The sequence below is a fragment of the Polyodon spathula genome, chromosome 1 (genome assembly GCF_017654505.1).
Source record: "Polyodon spathula isolate WHYD16114869_AA chromosome 1, ASM1765450v1, whole genome shotgun sequence".
Lineage (NCBI taxonomy): Eukaryota > Metazoa > Chordata > Actinopteri > Acipenseriformes > Polyodontidae > Polyodon > Polyodon spathula.
The window spans coordinates 109,162,187-109,182,880 of record NC_054534.1 but is presented as its reverse complement, the minus strand read 5'-3'; positions in this window follow the sequence as shown (position 1 = coordinate 109,182,880).

The following is a 20,694-nucleotide window of genomic DNA, read 5'->3' as shown; positions in this document are numbered from 1 at the left end:
ATAAGCTAACCCATTTCAGTGTGACTTTTCCATACTGGTCTGTAATTTACTGTGCATGCCAGCATTTTACCATCTCCCCATGTTCTTTCTCTGTTCTTTTCTTATGCCTACATTTTAACTCTTTGCAGTCCTATGTTCAAACCAGGTCTGTCATTACAATGCATGCCAGCATTTTACCAAGCTCCCGTTAATACATAAGTGCTAACATAATGCCTACTGAAATCAAATATTTTCAATTACAGAACTGTCATTTCTATTTGTTAAGTTAATAACTAATAAGTGGGTTTTAGTGTACTTTTCCAAAAAGACATTTACTGTGCATGCCAGCATTTTACCAGCTCCCCATGTTCTTTCTCTGTTCTTTTCTTAAGAAAACACTTTAATGGCTTTGTGAGACCTATGTCGACCAGGTTTGACATTACAATTTTTGCAGTCCTATGTCAGACCAGGTCTGTCATTACAATTTTCCCTCCCTCGCCTCTGATGTTGGATTATGTCTGACATCATCAAAAAGACATCAAGCACAGGTCTCTACTTGTTTTCTCTCTGGAAAAAGCCAAGAAAACCTTTCAATGGCCCAGTGAGACCAGCTGAGAGAAGGTGAAAAAAAGGGGCTGATCTGAACATTATGCATAGTACCTGCACCACAGATATCACACAGACATAAACAAACAAGATAGCTGCTTCTGCATCCAGCACTGAAAGAATATCATGAACATTTTCCAAGATTTTTGAGATGTTATATTAATGAAATAATGGCTTGGATTGCATTATTGAGGTGTTAGGTAATAAAGAGGACTATGAGTAGGTATGTGATAAATACAGCGAGTGGGGCTTGTTTGGAGATGCAGTACTGAGTGTCTTGTTGATATGCAGTGTCTTTTATACCTGTTTTACTTTAAATAAAATTACTTTTAAAACAGGGCATATAAAATAAACAGCACGTGTGAAAATAAATAGGACCTGACTCGCCTGACAGGCACTGAATAGTTAATAGTTACCGCAAATATTTAATATGTTTTTACTGTACAAGGCAGATTTTAAAAGTGTTCATCCATTTTTGGTGCAGTGGATCAATCACACTGAATTCATCAGGAACCATTGTAGTTCTATATGGGTTGCTAAACAAACTCTCCATACATGTGATCACATGTTTGATGTGGGTGAAGTGATGATCTATGGTATTTAATATGCTAAAATAATATTTAACAAAAATGAAAAGAAACCGCATTTTTAAGTCTAGCAAGTGCTATTTAACACATATAGAGGAACCCTATTCAACAAAGTTTAAGAACTTTTTAAGGTCTTTTTAGTTCAGGACATTTTTTTAAATCCCATTTTGATTAATTGTATCAATTAATCAATTAAATCTTTTATCAACTATTTTTAAAGAGGAACTGCTTTATTTGAAAGCATGTTTATAAACACTTAAAAAACAGTCCTTAAAAAAGCATTTATTTCAACAGTCCTTAATGCTTTCTGATGAGAACAAAAGAAAATTTACGAACAAGATGAGTCCATTCTGCTCATGTATGCTAGTTCAGTTCCTGGTAGCTGATTGATCTCAGAACTGTGTCAAGCCCAAGTGATTCTGTCTCAACAACATGACTAGGTAACCCATTCCACACAGATAACATCAGCTCTGATTGTGATAAAAACAGCGATGAAATCAACAATAACAAGACAAAAAATGCAACAGTCTCCTGTTCTGACAGCTAAAAGGTTAAAGCTCTTTAGCTGCTGTATCAAATGTTAGAATCCCATTGGTACAGTCTAGGTTAGACACCCCTCAAGAGCAACAAAGCAGTGAAGTCATGTATTCACAGTTATCATTAAAAGACAAATAAAAAACATAAAAAGGAAAACTAACAGTGTTCTTGTGGCCAGGATAACCAAAATTCAGAAACTCTTAAATGCTCTCCACAGCAAATACAAATAACCCTTTCCACAGTAACGACAGGGGGGCTGGGGCTGCTTGAGAAGTTCATTCCACAGTAAAGAGAGGGGGGCTGGGGCTGCTTGAGAAGTTCATTCCACAGTAAAGACAGGGGGGCTGGGGCTGCTTGAGAAGTTCATTCCACAGTAAAGAGAAGGGGGGCTGGGGCTGCTTGAGAAGTTCATTCTTCAGTAAAGGGGGGGGGGGGCTGGGGCTGCTTGAGAAGTTCATTCTTCAGTAAAGAGAAGGGGGGCTGGGGCTGCTTGAGAAGTTCATTCTTCAGTAAAGAGAGGGGGGGCTGGGGCTGCTTGAGAAGTTCATTCTTCAGTAAAGAAAGGGGGGGCTGGGGCTGCTTGAGAAGTTCATTCCACAGTAAAGAGAAGGGGGGCTGGGGCTGCTTGAGAAGTTCATTCTTCAGTAAAGAGAGGGGGGGCTGGGGCTGCTTGAGAAGTTCATTCCACAGTAAAGAGAAGGGGGGCTGGGGCTGCTTGAGAAGTTCATTCTTCAGTAAAGAGAAGGGGGGCTGGGGCTGCTTGAGAAGTTCATTCCACAGTAAAGAGAAGGGGGGGCTGGAGCTGCTTGAGAAGTTCATTCTTCAGTAAAGAGAAGGGGGGCTGGGGCTGCTTGAGAAGTTCATTCTTCAGTAAAGAGAAGGGGGGCTGGGGCTGCTTGAGAAGTTCATTCTTCAGTAAAGGGGGGGGGGGGCTGGGGCTGCTTGAGAAGTTCATTCTTCAATAAAGAGAGGGGGGTCTGGGGCTGCATGAGAAGTTCATTCCACAGTAAAGAGAAGGGGGTTGGAGATGCTTGAGAAGTTCATTCTTCAGTAACTAGTTTTTACACACTATTTTCTTTTGAAATGTTTATTTTATTTTTTCATTTTTTTTAAGTAGTGCTTTATATGTGGTGAGTTAGAAAATAAATCCTTTTATGTTGAATTGTTCATTTATATACAGCATTTCAGCTGCGCTGATCTTTAATATGATGTGCTTGAGTAAAACTTTTGAGTTGCATCCGACAGTTTGTCTTTTATTTTAATATTGATGATGTTTAAAATGTGCTGTCATGCCGTCGGCGGTTGTAGTGTTGAAGTAGTCCATAATATGTACAATGTGTGTGTGTGTGTGTGTGTGTGTGTGTTTTTGTGTGTTTATGTGTTGGGAGGTGTCTATGTTTTGTACCCTGAAGCCTGTAGCCCTCTGTCTGCCTGTCCTGTAATCACATACATGTTCTCCAGCCAGGACCAGCCTCAAATAATACCCTCATTCCCTCTCGCGGCACTCTAAGACCAGCTCCTGGTATATAGGCTCTATTAAGTATTGTACTATGAATGACAGGACACTGAAGGATGCAGCTTCCAAGCCACATGTTTGCCAGTTGCAGTATGTACTTTGAATGAACTGAGTCTATTTAGAGAAATAAGAATTAGGAGGGACTTGATTGAGAACTTTTAAAAAAAGGATGTGCCATAGTTAACTCTAACAAAAACTTTAAGCACAGCACAGAAACCCGGACTGGAGGACACACAGTTGGAAATGAATTAGAGGTTAGGAGAGTGGGGAGAGTATGAACTGGGTCACACAGCTGTGTTGTTAATCACTGGAATCTTTGAAGACCCACCTTGACAAAGTTTTGAGATCAACCAGCTACTAGAATGCAGACAAGTGCTGATGAGCTGAATGGCTTTTTACAATTATGAATAATGCTGACCCCTGCTGGTGAAATAAGGTAACTAGCTTGCTTGGTGACCCCTGTGAGCCGGATCTCTCACAGCCCCCATCTCTTAAACAACTTCTTTAAAGGATATATGAGGAGTATGCAAAGATGCTGTGCTGGAAAACAGCTTAGGGTCACAATGTACATTGTACAATAGAGTACACAACTGTATATGTAATGGGTTAGGGCAAGAGTTAGGGTTAGGGTTAGGGTTAGAGTTGACGTTAGGATTAGGGTTATATCATGCAAAAAGATTTAAGCAATAAGTACATTGTAATTATGTGTAAGTGCAACATGTAAATACACCCTAATTAGATACACAATGTAAAGTGTTACACAAGATCATTGAAACTGGGGGTTGGCTGATTTCCTCCTACCCTGATTTGCATTTTTGAGGTTTGCAACGTAAAGGCTTCTGGAAGTAAAACAATCCAAATAAGATGATTAAAAACACTGTTTCCCCACTGAAGGCATTCTTGGTATTAAGATGCCATGAAAAAATTGTTCTATTCAACTTAATTGGATGGTTTGCACTTGTCCAAAATAGTCCAGCTTTTTTCCAGCCTTTTGAATACACAGTAACAACACTGCAGGAAGGCTAGCAGTCAGCGGACTGTTAATAATATGTAACGTGAATGATTGCCAGTTGAGGTTGTAACGTGAGCGAGTTGGGTTGGTGTAAAAATCTATCAACTGGCACAGGGCACAGATGACTGGATTTAGCGCTATTTGCAACCTATTGTCTACAGCACCCAGCTCTCAACCTGCAGGGCATTATATAAGCAGTGACATTAAGCTAGTGCGCAAGCACTCTGCGCCAGCTCACCAAGGACCTCATCACCAAAGGACCGGTAGTCTACATTGTGATAGTCTATACTAGGACATGGCTTTGTGGTCCGGCTGTATAAACTTCTATCCAAGCATCAATCTGACAGCTCCAACTCTAAACCTGGTTTGCACAGTTTCCTTTCTTTTTCTTTTCTCTCAGTTAAATGCTCTCGTTCCTTCTTACTCACGTTTTTGTCTCCCTCTGGCACCACCTCCACCCGGACCCTTTCTACTTCCTTTCCTCTAATGCTCCTTACCATGACTATCTTTAATATCCCCGTAATCCTCTCCTCTCGTTCCTGTCTTCTGTCTCCACTATAACTCCTCTAACCTCATCTCTTTTTACAGGAAACACATATTGATTTGAAGAATCACACCGTGTGTATTAAGGAGTGGAAGGGGGAGGAGCTTTTGTTTAAAATCAACTTTCAATGTCAGATTTTAACTCTGAAGAATACCTTTTTCTTGGAGGGGATTTTAATTGCACTATTGCCCAGTCTGCCAGGGAGATTGTGGAGAAGTGGGAGTTAGTAGATGTGTGGAGGATTTGTCATGGTGATAAAAGGCAGTACACCTGGTTGCACATTAGGGAAACCACCCTCTCCCTAGCTAGATTAGACTGGTTTTATTGTTTTAATCACCAGTTTAGCATGTTTATTTCTTGTTTCATAACCCCTGGGATATCAGACCACTGTCTAGTAATCTCTACTGATTTACTTAAGGAGTGTTTTAGTTTTTTTCTGGCAGAGGTGGAGAGAACAGATACACTCTTTTAGTTAGCTGAGGCAATGGTGGAATGTTGGGAAACTGCAGAGGAGTTTTGCCAACAGTATACAAAGTCACAAAGAGCATTAATGAATCAATGAGAGGCCTAGGGATTGATATTGTGGATATCCAGCATTACCTGGAGTCCACTACAAATAGCTGGCAGAATGTAGAAGCAAAAAAATGCATCATTGTTAGACACAAGGGCTGCTTCCGAAGCTGTCATACAGGTGCAGAGTGTGCTATTGGACTTCTTCTGGGATGGACCGCATTGGCTAAGGCAGGGTGTGCTGTACCTGCCCAAGGAGGAGGGAGGGCAGGGGCTGATTTACATCGCCATTCATCTGCAGTCAGTGCAAAAGCTGCTGTACGGTCCAGACACTCTGCAATGGAGACTGCTGGCTTGTGCCATGCTCAAAGAGGTGTGGGTGCACCAGCTGGATCTGATTGGCTCTTGTAATACTAATTGGGAAATATGCAAATTTTAGCATTACAAGTGCCAATTAAATCACATGAAAGCACAAAGCGGATGGAGCTCATTTGCATACAAACTACAGCTTTAGCTGGCCAGTTAAATATTTAGCTAAATGTTAAATCTTGTTAAGAGAGTTAAGATTTAGTTAAATAATTAGCTAAATGCTAAATCTTGTAACTAGATTCCTAAATTATATCCGAATGTACACATTTAAAAAAATGTTTATTTATTTTCACAACATCTATTAATCTGGGGAAAAAAATATTTAAGTTAAAAAAGATTTAAGTTAAATCTAAAAAAAAGACATGTTAAAATATTAATGCTTTTTTTTTTTTTTTTACACATGGCACCCCATCAGAGGAAGACTTAGCCTTCTTGCCTACACTCAGCTGCTGGTCAGAGCCAGAGTCACACAGCTGTGGCACCTGCTGGACCTGCAACAGTGCTGCTGGCGGACTGTGGCGAGCCTGGCTGCGGCGCTGGGGCTGCGCTGTGAGACAATTTCCTCTGTCAACTCTGTGCTGCTTTACCTCTGGAGGGGTTTTTGATCCTGAGAGATTTTTTTGAGGACCATCAGCTCCCCAACCCACAGCCACTATTTCCAAGTCTGCTTGTGTCCCCTGCACTGAACCAAAGCATTGCCTTTATGAAGGCTGTCCTGTCAGTGAGATGAGGCCCAAGTTCTACAACCACTCTTGCAGTGGTACCTTTTGTGTAGTGGATGAGACACTTTCTTGCAAGTATATTGTAACAACACTCCAGAGTCTTAAATATTCAAAGAGGAGAGCTCTTACCTGGCAATGATAAAAACAGTAGAAGAGTTTGGTTCTCAAGAGAGAGGGGAGCCAAAAGAGGGGAAGGGAGCCAAAATCCAGTAGTAGACTTAAAAGAGGGGACATGATTAACCCTTTGAATAGTACGAACGTACCAGTATGTTCTACGACTTTAAACTTGAATTACTGAGCCTACAAAACACCTGATCACATGATATTGTAACACTAGGTTTCTGTAACACCTTTTATTGGTCTCTTGCGCCCTCTGCCAGATATTGACTGAATTACATACAATAAACAGTCACAAAATTGTAAACAATGTCTGTACACCAGCTAAAATTGGTCAGTAAGAAAGAAATATTACACATAATACTAAATTCAGATTCCCATTTAAATCCAAATACATACAATTCTTCCACCGAATCGAATGTCAGCGAGTGTGTCAGTGAAGACACAAGTGAAGAACATTTACCATGAACATCAAGTGACAGGCAGCAAGGAGTATCATATACTGAAGCATTAGACACTCTCACCCCCTCCGCCCCCACCACCTATTTACCTGAATATGATTTATACATGTCTCTCTCTCTCTCTCTCTCTCTCTCTCTCTCTCTCTCTCCCTCCCTTCTCTCCCCCCCTCCTCTCTCTCTCTCTCTCTCTCTCTCTCTCTCTCTCTCTCTCTCTCTCTCTCTCTCTCTTTTTTTTGTTAGGACGTGTTGTTGTGGTTGTTCCACCCTTTTGTTTATTACCTGCATTTTATTTGTTAGTCAAAACCTTTCTCTGTGACAAAATAAAAAATTAGATTTATTTGTTTTATTTATTTACGATAAAAATTACTTGTCTGTATTTCATCATTATTCATTACATAAATACAAACATACAGCTTTCAGCTTGTCTGTACGCTGTACTCGTAATAATCAAGTGCTTGCAGAAGCCAGAAAAAAAAAAAATCTCAATCCCGTAGGACCGGTAGGGCATTTTAGAACTCACTGCTCAAAGGGTTAACACTAGAACCTCTACACAGTCATTTCGACAGCTTGAGGTTTTCAAGTTTAAATTACTCTGTGTGTCTGAAAGTTATGCGGTTCTCCATTTATGACTTTTCCTAAATGCATGTATTAAATACCTGACGGCATTTGAAAGGCAAGATCATGAAAATAAGAACGTTATAATCCCGCCCCCCTAGAACCGCCAAAGCCGTCATTTTGACTGCCTTTTACAATGCATGTTTTTTATTTTGAATATAACCTGCAATATTCTCTTTTAATTTTATGTACAAGCCTGTTGGTATCTCTGCTGGACCTGAACCACAGCGCTTCGGCATAAACATTTTGATCAGAAAACTGCAAAGCAGCTAGCAGCTCAACCTGGATTCTGTGCTGCACTGAGTGACACACACGTAAGAGAAAACATGTTACTTTCATATGTTACTTTCATTTTACAGTTTTGTATGTTTACACCTATTTAAAAAATAAACCCTTTTATGTTTAATTAATTTAAATACGGCTTTTCGGCTGCCGGCGGTGGTTTTAGGTATGAGTATAACCGCGGCGGTTTTACTGTTAACCAGCAAGGTTTATTGTTTTGGAGGTTGGGTCATGGCTGACAGTGACTAAATAAATACCTGTAATAATAGACTGTGAAATCGAGAAATGCAATCCCTGTCTGCCTCTGTCTTCATTCTCACAAAACACAGAGGTGGAATTATGGAGCGCTGTGGCAGGGTGATTACCCTGCAAAGTGGTAAATTAGTGTTGGTGTGATTTTTATATGTGGGAATGGGTTTATTTTGTGTCGTTTTGGGAGTTTGATTGAATTGTTTACGGGCGCTCGTTTGAGACTTGCTGCCTGCTATGCTTGGTTGAGGAGAAGGGCAGCAAGTGATTGGCTGTATTGGTCCTCAATCAGCAGGTGGGTGGGTCTTGACGAGTGTTCGTCAGTTTAAAAACATCCGCGGGAGATAGCTCGGGGTTACTGCAAGACCTGTTGTTTTCACGGCACCTGATTTATAGTTTGGGGTATTGTGTTTTATTTTGTCACAAAGCGAACACCTGTGAGCTTGAAGGCAGAGGGGGACAACTTGTGTAGACCGTCTACAGCAGAGACTGGAACAACTTGTCACTAAGCTGGAAACAAGCAATGTGTATGACCTGTGTAAGACATGAGGAGGACCAAAATGATGACATGACCCGGCAATGTAAGGATTCTGGGGTTTGAAAGAACAGGCAGCTTGGAGGCTTCTTCCATGCAGCTTACAATATTAGCACAGCTGCATGGCTGGATCGACAGCGAGGAGACCATTCAGCTGACAGCTGTACTGATGGATAAGGGGCAGCTTGTCCTACTGGACCTGTCTCCCGACAGGCCCTGAGTGAAGCACGGCAAGTCGGTTCAGCAATTTATCTGACCCCGAGGGCCTGAAGCTCTGATTAAGGTGATCCTGCACAGGAAGGGAGAAAGCCCTGTCAGGTTGGCCTCAGAGCATGAGAGGGAGAGCCAGCAAGCCTGCACATTCTCCACTGCTGAACAGGAAGAGCAGGCATGCCTACAGTTTGCGGAAGCACCGGGGCCTGGGGAGCTGAGGAAGCATCTGAGGTTACAGCAACCCCTGACAAGTGCATCTTGCCCAGCCCGCTGAGTAGGAGACCAAGGCCAACCAGCCCATCCCTTTCTGGCTCCCAGAGATGGTAGCCCTCATCCAGGTCATGTCAACAGTGTCCCCATGTGCACCTCAGGCCCTTGCATGCCTGTGCCGGAACTGTGGTCAACCAGGCCACTTGCAGCGCCAGTGCCCCATCGCCTCTGCTCCAGCCCCAGAAACTAGCCGCCTCAGCTGACGGGAAACGAGAGATAGCGTGGGCCTCCCTTCGAGTCTCCAGCTCCACTACCAACAGAAGCAGATGACTGCACCACATTGCAGGCCGCTGTTATTTTTGGGAGAACCTCGATAGGGGACTTCTGCCACGGTCCGGTCTGGATTGAAGGAGTCCCATGCACAACATTGGTCGACACGAGGTTGACCGTGACACTGGTTTGTCCTGATGTGGGTCTGACTGGAGCCCACATCCGTCCAGCTCTGTACGGTTATGGGGGAACTAGGCTCATGAAGTGGAGAGGGACCATGCAATTCGGGTGGCAAGCCAGACTGTACACCACCCCATCTGAGTAGGAGCTGTCCAGGACCCCTGCATTCCTGCTCTACACAGGCGGTCAGCTTGACCACCATACAGGGACATTACACTTACAAGGCGGCCCGGCCCTGGCCTTAACCTACCCCGGGAAACTGGTCCAGGATCAGGACCCTTTCGGCCACCGCATGCCAGTGATGGGACCCCTCAGACACCCCTGGAACATACACGGGTCCAGCGAACTCCAGCCCAGAGGCTTCCACCCCCCACACAGCCATCCCAGAACAATCCCAGCCCTGCCCGTGTCTGCATCGAATGAGAATGTCCCCCTGTGGAAGGGTGGTGGGAAATTCACTGAGACACATGGGAGACAGAAGGTTTTATTTGCAACACCGCTCAGGTGCTCAGTTTTATTTAGACTCCTTCCAGTCTGCCCTGGACTCACTCCACCCCAAGAAGTGTTGCTTCATGCAACCAGAAGTCACCTTTCCGGGGCACCGAGTCAGTGAGCATGATAAAAGAGATGGTACGAGTATGGTCAGAACAGTAGCAATTAAAAAGACCATTTGCATCTCTCCATGTGTTTCCAAAACCCTCTCCCCGAATGGAGCTTTTAGCTCCCTTTTTATCTCATGTGGTTGTTCCCCCTTAGTACCAATTATCTCATTTGGGAACAGCCACATTCTCACATGTATTTGACAGGGATAGGAATTAACCCCATCCCTGCCAACCACCACCACCGTACAAATAGAGAAGTTAAAAGCAGGGGCCTCTGCTGCCCTGCCAAAAGGACCTTTATAACACAGCTCAATAGAAGATGAACTGCAATTGACTGAACTGACAAACAGTATAAAAAATGCAGAACTAAATTGATCTGTTTCTTGACCCCCCTGTAACCTTTCTGCAACCCCACAGGGGTTCCCAACTTGCAGCAGGATTTTTTTTCCAAAATCTTGTTTTTAACTAATTATTCAGCATTCCAGCATTTGTTATTTTTTATTTCTATAATGTGAAGGACATGCTCTTTATTAGGAGGGCTGAAGTATATCAAGCAGCAGGGCCCGGTGTGTGTGTGTGTGTGTGTGTGTGTGTGTGTGTGTGTGTGTGTGTGTGTGTGTGTGTGTGTGTGTGTGTGTGTCTGGAAGCTAGTTTGGGAACAGTAGCGTGGACACATCCACAAGCAGTGTAAGAACCATCGGCCCACCGCAGGTTCAGTCCAGCGTAGATAGGAAGTGAATCACTGGTACCCATGGGAGCTTTACTGTGTGCAGGCCAGGACTCATTTTCATTGAACGTTCCCTCGCATCCTCCAGCCACCACACACCCCCTCTTTACCTTGCAGTCTGGGGGTCACAACATACAGAAGCTCATTCATTTCATGGCCACTGAGAGAGGAGATTGGAGTAGTTAAGAGAAACTGTTAATATGTTTATAAAAAGACATCTACAATTTGTCCACTATTTCAATCTGCTGTACTGCTGTGATCCCCTGCAGCACCAATGACTGCCCGAAACACCACTGACTGTCCTGCAGCACCACTGACAATCCTGCAGCTCCACTGACTGCCCTGAAACACCACTGACTGTCCTGCAGCACCACTGACTGCCCTGTATCACCACTGACTGCCCTGCAGCTCCACTGACTGCCCTGAAGGAATCTATGAAAAAGACCTAGGAGTTTTTGTTGACTCAGAAATGTCTTCATCTAGACAATGTGGGGAAGCTATAAAAAAGGCTAACAAGATGCTCGGATACATTGTGAAAAGTGTTGAATTTAAATCAAGGGAAGTAATGTTAAAACTGTACAATGCACTAGTAAGACCTCATCTTGAATATTGTGTTCAGTTCTGGTCACCTCGCTATAAAAAAGATATTGCTGCTCTAGAAAGAGTGCAAAGAAGAGCGACCAGAATTATTCCGGGCTTAAAAGGCATGTCATGTGCAGACAGGCTAAAAGAATTGAATCTGTTCAGTCTTGAACAAAGAAGACTACGTGGTGACCTAATTCAAGCATTCAAAATTCTAAAAGGTATTGACAGTGTCGACCCAAGGGACTTTTTCAGCCTGAAAAAAGAAACAAGGACCAGGGGTCACAAATGGAGTTTAGAAAAAGGGGCATTCAGAACAGAAAATAGGATAGTATCACCACTGACTGCCCTGCAGCTCCACTGACTGCCCTGCAGCACCACTGACTGCCCCACAGCACCACTGACTGCCCCGCAGCACCACTGACTGCCCTATATCACCACTGACTGCCCTGCAGCACCACTGACTGCTCTGCAGCTCCACTGACTGCCCTGCAACACCACTGACTGCCCCGCAGCACTACTGACTGCCCTGCAACACCACTGACTGCCCTGCAGCACCACTGACTGTCCTGCAACATCACTGACTGCCCTGAAGCACCACGGACTGCCCTGGAGCTCCATTGACTGCCCTGCAACATCACTGACTGCCCTGTATCACCACTGATTGCCCTGCAGCACGACTGACTGCCCTGCAACACCACTGACTGCCCTGCAGCACCACTGACTGCCCTGTAGCTCCACTGACTGCCCTGCAGCACCACTGACTGCCCTGCAGCACCACTGACTGCCCCGCAACACCACTGACTGCCCCGCAGCACCACTGACTGCCCCGCAGCACCACTGACTGCCCCGCAGCGGAGGAGTTCATGATTAACGATATGATTTTGGCACAGTGACTGTTGCTTTTGACTGCTGGTAGGTTTAAATGTTACTTTAGAGTATATATATATATATATATATATATTGTGAAAAAATGCTGTAAAGTTAGAATGCTTTCAAAAATAGACATGTTAATAGTTTATATTTATCAATTAACAAAATGCAAAGTGAGTGAACAGAAGAAAAATCTACATCAAATCAATATTTGGTGTGACCACCCTTTGCCTTCAAAACAGCATCAATTCTTCTAGGTACACTTGCACACAGTTTTTGAAGCAACTCGGCAGGTAGGTTGGCCCAGACATCTTGAAGAACTAACCACAGTTCTTCTGTGGATTTAGACAGCCTCAGTTGCTTCTCTCTCTTCATGTAATCCCAGACAGACTCGATGATGTTGAGATCAGGGCTCTGTGGGGGCCATACCATCACTTCCAGGACTCCTTGTTCTTCTTTACGCTGAAGATAGTTCTTAATGACTTTTGCTGTATGTTTGGGGACGTTGTCATGCTGCAGAATACATTCTGGGCCAATCAGATGCCTCCCTGTTGGTATTGCATGATGGATAAGTATCTGCCTGTACTTCTCAGCATTGAAGAGACCATTAATTTTGACCAAATCTCCAACTCCATTTGCAGAAATGCAGCCCCAAACTTGCAAGGAATCTCCACCATGCTTCACTGTTGCCTGCAGACACTCATTCGTGTACCGCTGTCCAGCCCTTCGGCGAACAAACTGTCTTCTGCTACAGCCAAATATTTCAAATTTTGACTCATCAGTCCAGAGCACTTGCTGCCATTGTTCTGCACCCCATTTCCTGTGTTTTCGTGCATAGTTGAGTCGCTTGGCCTTGTTTCCGTATCGGAGGTATGGCTTTTTGGCCGCAAGTCTTCCATGAAGGCCACTTCTGACCAGACTTCTCCGAACAGTAGATGGGTGTACCAGGGTCCCACTGTTTTCTGCCAATTCTGAGCTGATGGCACTGCTGGACATCTTCCGATAGCGAAGGGAAGTAAGCATGATGTGTCTTTCATCTGCTGCAGTAAGTTTCCTTGACCGACCACTGCGTCTATGGCCCTCAGCGTTGCCCATTTCTTTGCGCTTCTTAAAAAAAGCTTGGACAGCACATCTGGAAACCCCAGTCTGCCTTGAAATTTCTGCCTGGGAGAGACCTTGCTGATGCAGTATAACTACCTTGTGTCTTGTTGCTGTGCTCAGTCTTGCCATGGTGTATGACTTTTGACAGTAAACTGTCTTCAGCAACCTCACCTTGTTAGCTGAGTTTGGCTGTTCCTCACCCAGTTTTATTCCTCCTACACAGCTGTTTCTGTTTCAGTTAATGATTGTGTTTCAACCTACATTGAATTGATGATCATTATCACCTCTTTGGTATAATTGTTTAATCATACACCTGACTATATGCCTACAAAACCCTAACTTTTTGATACTTATCCATCATGCAATACCAACAGGGAGGCATCTGATTGGCCCAGAATGTATTCTGCAGCATGACAACGTCCCCAAACATACAGCAAAAGTCATTAAGAACTATCTTCAGCGTAAAGAAGAACAAGGAGTCCTGGAAGTGATGGTATGGCCCCCACAGAGCCCTGATCTCAACATCATCGAGTCTGTCTGGGATTACATGAAGAGAGAGAAGCAACTGAGGCTGTCTAAATCCACAGAAGAACTGTGGTTAGTTCTTCAAGATGTCTGGGCCAACCTACCTGCCGAGTTGCTTCAAAAACTGTGTGCAAGTGTACCTAGAAGAATTGATGCTGTTTTGAAGGCAAAGGGTGGTCACACCAAATATGGATTTGATTTAGATTTTTCTTCTGTTCACTCACTTTGCATTTAGTTAATTGATAAATATAATCTATTAACATGTCTATTTTTGAAAGCATTCTTACTTTACAGCATTTTTTCACACCTGCCTAAAACTTTTGCACAGTACTATTCACAACTGTGTGTGTGTGTGTATATATATATATATATATATATATATATATATATATATATATATATATATATATATATATATATATAACCAGCATGTCAACTAAATAAAAATAAGGACCTGTGTTCTTGAATGAAAACAGTATGTAAATATTCTTCAATAAGAAGAATGAGATTTTTAAATAGCTTGTTTCTGCATAGCCTACAGAGCACCCCCCCTTAAAAATAAAAGTAAACAGACAAAAAAGTTGGAGTTGGAAAGTCACATCACACAGGCAGACACAAACATCAGAGAAAAAGACTACAAAACAAATAAACCTGTTGTTTTAATTACAGTTTGTAGGAAATAGATTTTCAAAGGCAGTCTGAAGTATTTTATTTAGTTTTAGAGAAAGTGAGGATTTATTTTCAACAGACTACTTGGGTGCACTACACTGTATGAAAAAAGTTTCAAGAAATAAAGTGTAAATATTAATTAATATTTTTTAAAGATGCAAGCCCACTTTTTTGTTTAAAAAATGAAATTAACAAGCGCTGTATGCATGTGAAGATCACAACCGACAGATTACAGTGACATCCAATCTGGGTTCATTTACATGCTCGCTGAGCTACAAAATACAAACCTCTGACCTACATATCTACACGTAAATGCTTTCTATTTTCAGTGCATGGCATACTACGTTTTTAAAGGAAAGAAAGGCAGTATCTAACCAAATGTGTTTTTAAATTAATTTGTAAGATTTCACTGACTTTTGTTCAAATTCACGATTTTCACAATTTCTGTGACTCTTGCCTCTGTAACAAAATCGTATCCTTATTCATGATTCAGGGTGCTGTAGGTAAGGGGTGTCTCTCTGCTAAATCAGTAAGGAGGTGAGGGCTTGTCAGGACTTGTCATCTTCCTTCCCAGCCATTGAAATATCCTACCACTTACACTTCCTGAGTAACCACCCAGAGCAAAGGGCAGCACTGTCCTGTGAATACACCTCAGGAGGGAACAGGAGGGCTGCAAGCAAAGCGTCTGGCAGCTATTAGACTCTTAGATAGAGGCAGAATCGGTTTACAGTTTGAGATTGGAAGTCGGTTTCTGTTTAGGAATAAAAAATAAAAAACATTGAACAATACCCAGCTTATCAGCCAATATATTACTGATGCCCTTCATTCTATTAGATCCGGGTGTTTCCCATCCTGGCTCCAATTACAAACCCCAAGGCATTCTAGGTGATGTAGTCCTCTATCATACCCCTGGACTCCATTTTTCCTCCATCCACCACCTACTTTGCCACACACACATGAACTTTCCATCACCAGACACCCACACACACACATCCTCCCCCTGCTCTGTCACACGTGGATTTACTATTTAACCCCTATGTAAATACACAGTAATTAGAGATACTTCATGTAAAGTGTTTCCAAGTGTTTTATAGTTACGTATGAATAGAAGACATGGATCAACGTTTATTGAATTGTGATTGCGTGTGAATATTGGCATGTTTGCAGCTGGAGCCATGTCTTAGATTCCCATGGCTGGAGCATGGCATATAAGAAATTATTGATTTTTGGGCAACAATAATGGCATTGACCTTTGGTGAACTCTAGCCAAAATCTGGACCCATGACTTTTCTTTTGCTAGATAAAGATCATGATGTCTTCACATTTTAGATCACTGCATGCACCGTCCATGCAATTAAAAAAGTATTCCCCGATTCCCTCAGCTTCTGGAAATTGAGACAGGGCAGCCTTGAAGACATGGCAGTCCATCTGTCACGTATCACAGAGCAGTACCCATCTGTGTAGCATGTGCAATGGTACAGTGAGGACCCGGCACAGTGCTTAGCAATGGCACCCTTTGGGAGCTTATGGATTCAGTCCCCTGCCAGGCTTCTTGGCTCAGCCCAAATATAGCCCTAAAATGAGCAGCGTTTGGAAGGCTGGCCTTTTGTGTGGAGGTTAGGAAAATCAATAAATACAAGTGTCTTTATTACTTATGTCATGACACACATGCATCAACATATACAATGAACAGAGTATGTATGAGAAAAGCAATAGGCAAGTGTATGTTAGTAAACCATAATAATAAACTAACTGACAAACTAACAATAACCTAGCTGACATACTAAATTAACAAAACACCTCCACATGCATACGGTACAAATGCTCTAACATAAATTCTGAATATGAGAATTGATTTTAATAATGGTGTATCAGGGCAGAGGAAAAGCCTTGCACATAATTAAAGGGGGTAGTGCAAAGCCCTGCATGTAAAACAGTGTATTTTTTGGTGATGGGAAAATGTATTGTTTATGTTTAAGAACGGGTGACTGTATTTTGATTTAAAAATAGAAATGTATTTCGTGCTTAGTTCAAATCACAGCGTTTTATTGTTATTGGTTTGAATGTATTCTGGAAGAGGCGGTTTTAGCAGCTGGTGTGAATGCGTGGTCAGCAGTCTGTATCAGCCATGCAAACAAAAACTTGTGTAGAATGTGACCATCTCTGAAATGGACAAACTAAGTGTTACTTCAGGTAAGTATAAAAGCCTGCAGTCTTTTCTGTTCAGTGTGGGAGTTCAGAGGAGAGAAACAAAATTAAAGTAAAAGCAAAACATTTGCTTTGAGTGCCGGGGCCCCAGCACCACACTTGTTTAGTGGAAGATTTGTTTTTGGTTCAACCTTTTATTTTCTCTCTGTGAGTGTTGTTTTTGTTAAAATATTGTATTTATTTTTGTTTAATAAAAACGGCACAATCTTGTTTTCACCTGAGTACCTGTCTGTCTCTTTCCCTGGTCTGAAGTCATCCACCAGCCATCACTGTCACAGGGTTAGTAACACAACACCGCCCTACACACATACAAAAAATGCAGCAGCAGCCGCTCGCGATGACAAGTCCATTTTGAAAATTAGTTATCAGGTTACAAAACAGTACGCTATCTGTGTCAAAAAGGTGATGTTTTAAGCAAAGTTCCTGTTCCTGAAGGCAGAGCATTTACAAGAGGAAAATTCTGTTTCACCACAAGGTTACTCCCTAAGCCAAAGTGTTCTCTCAGGAAGTGCTCCTATATGCGGAGACTACTATATAAACAAAGGGGACAATACTTCCACATTACAGAATGGGACAGGCAGAGGCAACGTAAACACACAAATGGGGTGTGCACTAAGAGACCCAGCACTCAGCAGGGGACAGGCAGAGGCAAAAAAAGTGAAAATGAATGATCGAGAGACCCAGCACTCAGAAGGGGACAGGCAGAGGCAACGTAAAGTGAAAATGAGAGAAAAAGAGACCCAGCACTCAGCAGGGGACAGGCAGAGGCAACGTAAAGTGAAAATGAGCGATCAAGAGACCCAGCACTCAGCAGGGGACAGGCAGAGGCAACGTAAAGTGAAAATGAGCGATCAAGAGACCCAGCACTCAGCAGGGGACAGGCAGAGGCAACATACAGTGAAAATGAGAGATCAAGAGACCCAGCACTCAGCAGGGGACAGGCAGAGGCAACGTAAAGCGAAACTGCACTGCCTACCTTTTCATTTTAACATGTATTCCTTTCTTCTTTAATGTATATACAATAAAAGTCATGCTGGGCAATGCGTCTTCTTTATTTATAGCAGTACGAGTTTCCGTTGCATTTTCGTTGTTTGTAATGCTATAAATACAAAAATAATTAGACGAATGAGATCTTAGAATAAGTAACTCACCCTCTTGGCATGTAGAGGGCCGAGTGGAACAGCTAGAACATCTCTTGAAAGTGTAAACTATAGGCCGAGTAACAGTGCTATATGAGTACAGTCAATAACACACGGCCTGTAAACCTGTCCTCTGTGTGGAACATTTTATATAGTTCCTTGTAAGCCTTAGCTGGGCTTTTCTTTTGTAAATTGCAGTTTATTAAAAAGGTTGCAGTTAAAGCAGAATGATATAAAACTAAAGCAGGAGTGCCGAACATACGGCCCACGGGGCAATTTTTGGCGGCCCTCCCACAGTTTCTAAAATTGCATTGATATAATGTATCGTTTTGGACCTTTTCTTTAAAACAACCCTCCTCTTTAATATAGCAAGAGATTTCAACTACATACAACTGCTGCACCCTCAAAATGTGCAGCTCCATTTTAAAACGGCTTCGGTATGAAAATGAAAAACAATCGGATACAACTTAATATTTTTATTTATGAACATCATACATAACATCAGAGCAGAAACACTGTATTTACATAGAAAACTTAACTTTTTTCTTAATTTACATAGAAAACTTAACTTTTTTCTTAATTTATTTAACTTAAACTTAATTTTTTTCAAAAAGAGCACATATACATAAATATGAAAAACTGTAATAAAATAAACCTTACACAATAAACTTCTGTGTAAACAGGTGTAAAAAGCTGTATGCACATGTAAAATTATAAAACATAAATAACTAGTTCTAAAAATAGCATAAAACAAAACTATAACATAACTTATGTAATGTGAAAGAGCTTTGAGTGAAGCAGAGTTCAAAGGTTCTGTGTCTGTTCAGAGTTCTATTACAGCTTTCCTAGTACAATCTACGCAGAAAATACGCTTTTCAACTGTACCAGTGCATTTGCCACAGACTGCCTTTTCACAATGGGTGCACACATCAGAAGTTTTTTTTCCGTGTGCCAGTGGGCACAGCGCTGGCTGAAGGTTGAGGGGCATTAGCCAGCCAGCTTTCGTGTCTCTTATGAAAATGTTTCTGCCGTAGCTCCAGAGCTAGCTGCAAAATGCAGTCCCTCTGTGATTGTATTGCCGGTGCACTCCTTGTACAAAACCAAATGTTGACGGCTGCCAGGTCCAAAACATTATAAAAAACAACCACAGGCCACCTGCGAGTACCACCTTCGACAGAATACAGCCGTGCTGTTTGATCCAGTATATCCAGGCCGTACTTTGTTGCGTTGTAAAATGCAACAGCCTCTGGCTTTCGTTTAGCATCAGTCCCGATGGTCACTGACCTGTGCAGAGAGCTTGGAATACGCACTTTTTTATTTTTGCACTGTCACACTCAGGGTGGCACAGTCGTTCTGCCTGAGAAATGCAGTGCAAATAATAGTAATATATGAAGTGCAGGATGACTTTCATTAGTGTTTCAGCACTTGACAGGAGTATATAATGCGTTCTTGTACAATGACTTTGATTTTATTGATTGATTTCAACATGCTGTATAAATTGCAGGTCTGGCGGTTGAAGAAGCAAGTGCTTATAACTTATTCATTTTTACGATTCTGCAGCTGAAACTCTGTATGAGTATGTAATTCAAATATTTAGTGACACTTAAGAACAGACATGCACGAGATATTCACATACGCAGAGATATTTAAATTTGAATTGCAAAAGCCGTTCAGAAAGCGGCTATGGTGGTGCTAGTGTTAAATAATCATGCTAATGTGATTTCCAATATAATGCTGATTTATGAAATAATGTTAACATTGTAACGAGCAGTGTTTTTTACGACTCTTGTTTACATGGGAATTTAAAAGCAAATCCGTGTTAATTGTCATCATTTATCAGTTCATTTGAACTTGGAAAAGGACGGTTTTAATTAACGAAAGAATAAATACACTAAGTAACTGCTATGTTAATACACAGTAATTAGAGCCACTTAATGTAACGTGTTACTGTTTTGGGTATAATTAAATAATTAATTTAGTATTGGGGTCAACCTTCATTGCTTGTGCTAGCATCAATATCCCTCCAACAGCACAAGGCCTATATATGTGGAACTCTGATTACACTATGTAACACAATTTTTGTTCCTGGGTAGTAAGTGTTATTTCCTAATTGCTTATGCCTCAAAAGTATAGAAAATGGCTATTATTCCCCACAAACTTTGCTTTTGTGACCAGGACAGTGATATTTTGAAATGTACCTATTTCCAATGAGAAAACGGGCGAATTTGTGTCTTTTCATTCACGTAAAGTCAGAAAAAACAACATATGAATCCAAATTAACATGTATTTATACTAAAGTAATACAAAAATGACTACAAAAGATTTAGAAGTGAGTAGTTTTTCGAGATTTACGATTATACTGTAAATCAATTTCACGAATCAGCCCCCAAATGTAGTCTCCCATCATGTTCTCATTATACTGTCCTTGGTAGCGAAGTTCAAAGTCCAGTATATCCTGGTGGAAGCACTCGCCTTGCTCCTCCGAGTACGCTCCCATGTTCTCCTTGAATTTATCGAGATGAGCATCAAGGATATGGACTTTGATGGACATCCTACAGCCCATTGTGCCGTAGTTCTTCACCAGAGTCTCAACCAGCTCCACATAGTTTTCGGCCTCGTGATTGCTCAGGAAGCCCCGATCCACTGCAACAAAGCTGTTCCAAGCCTCTTTCTCCTTACTAGTGAGCTTCTTAGGGAATTCATTGCACTCCAGGATCTTCTTTATCTGTGGTCTGACAAAGACAGCGGCTTTGA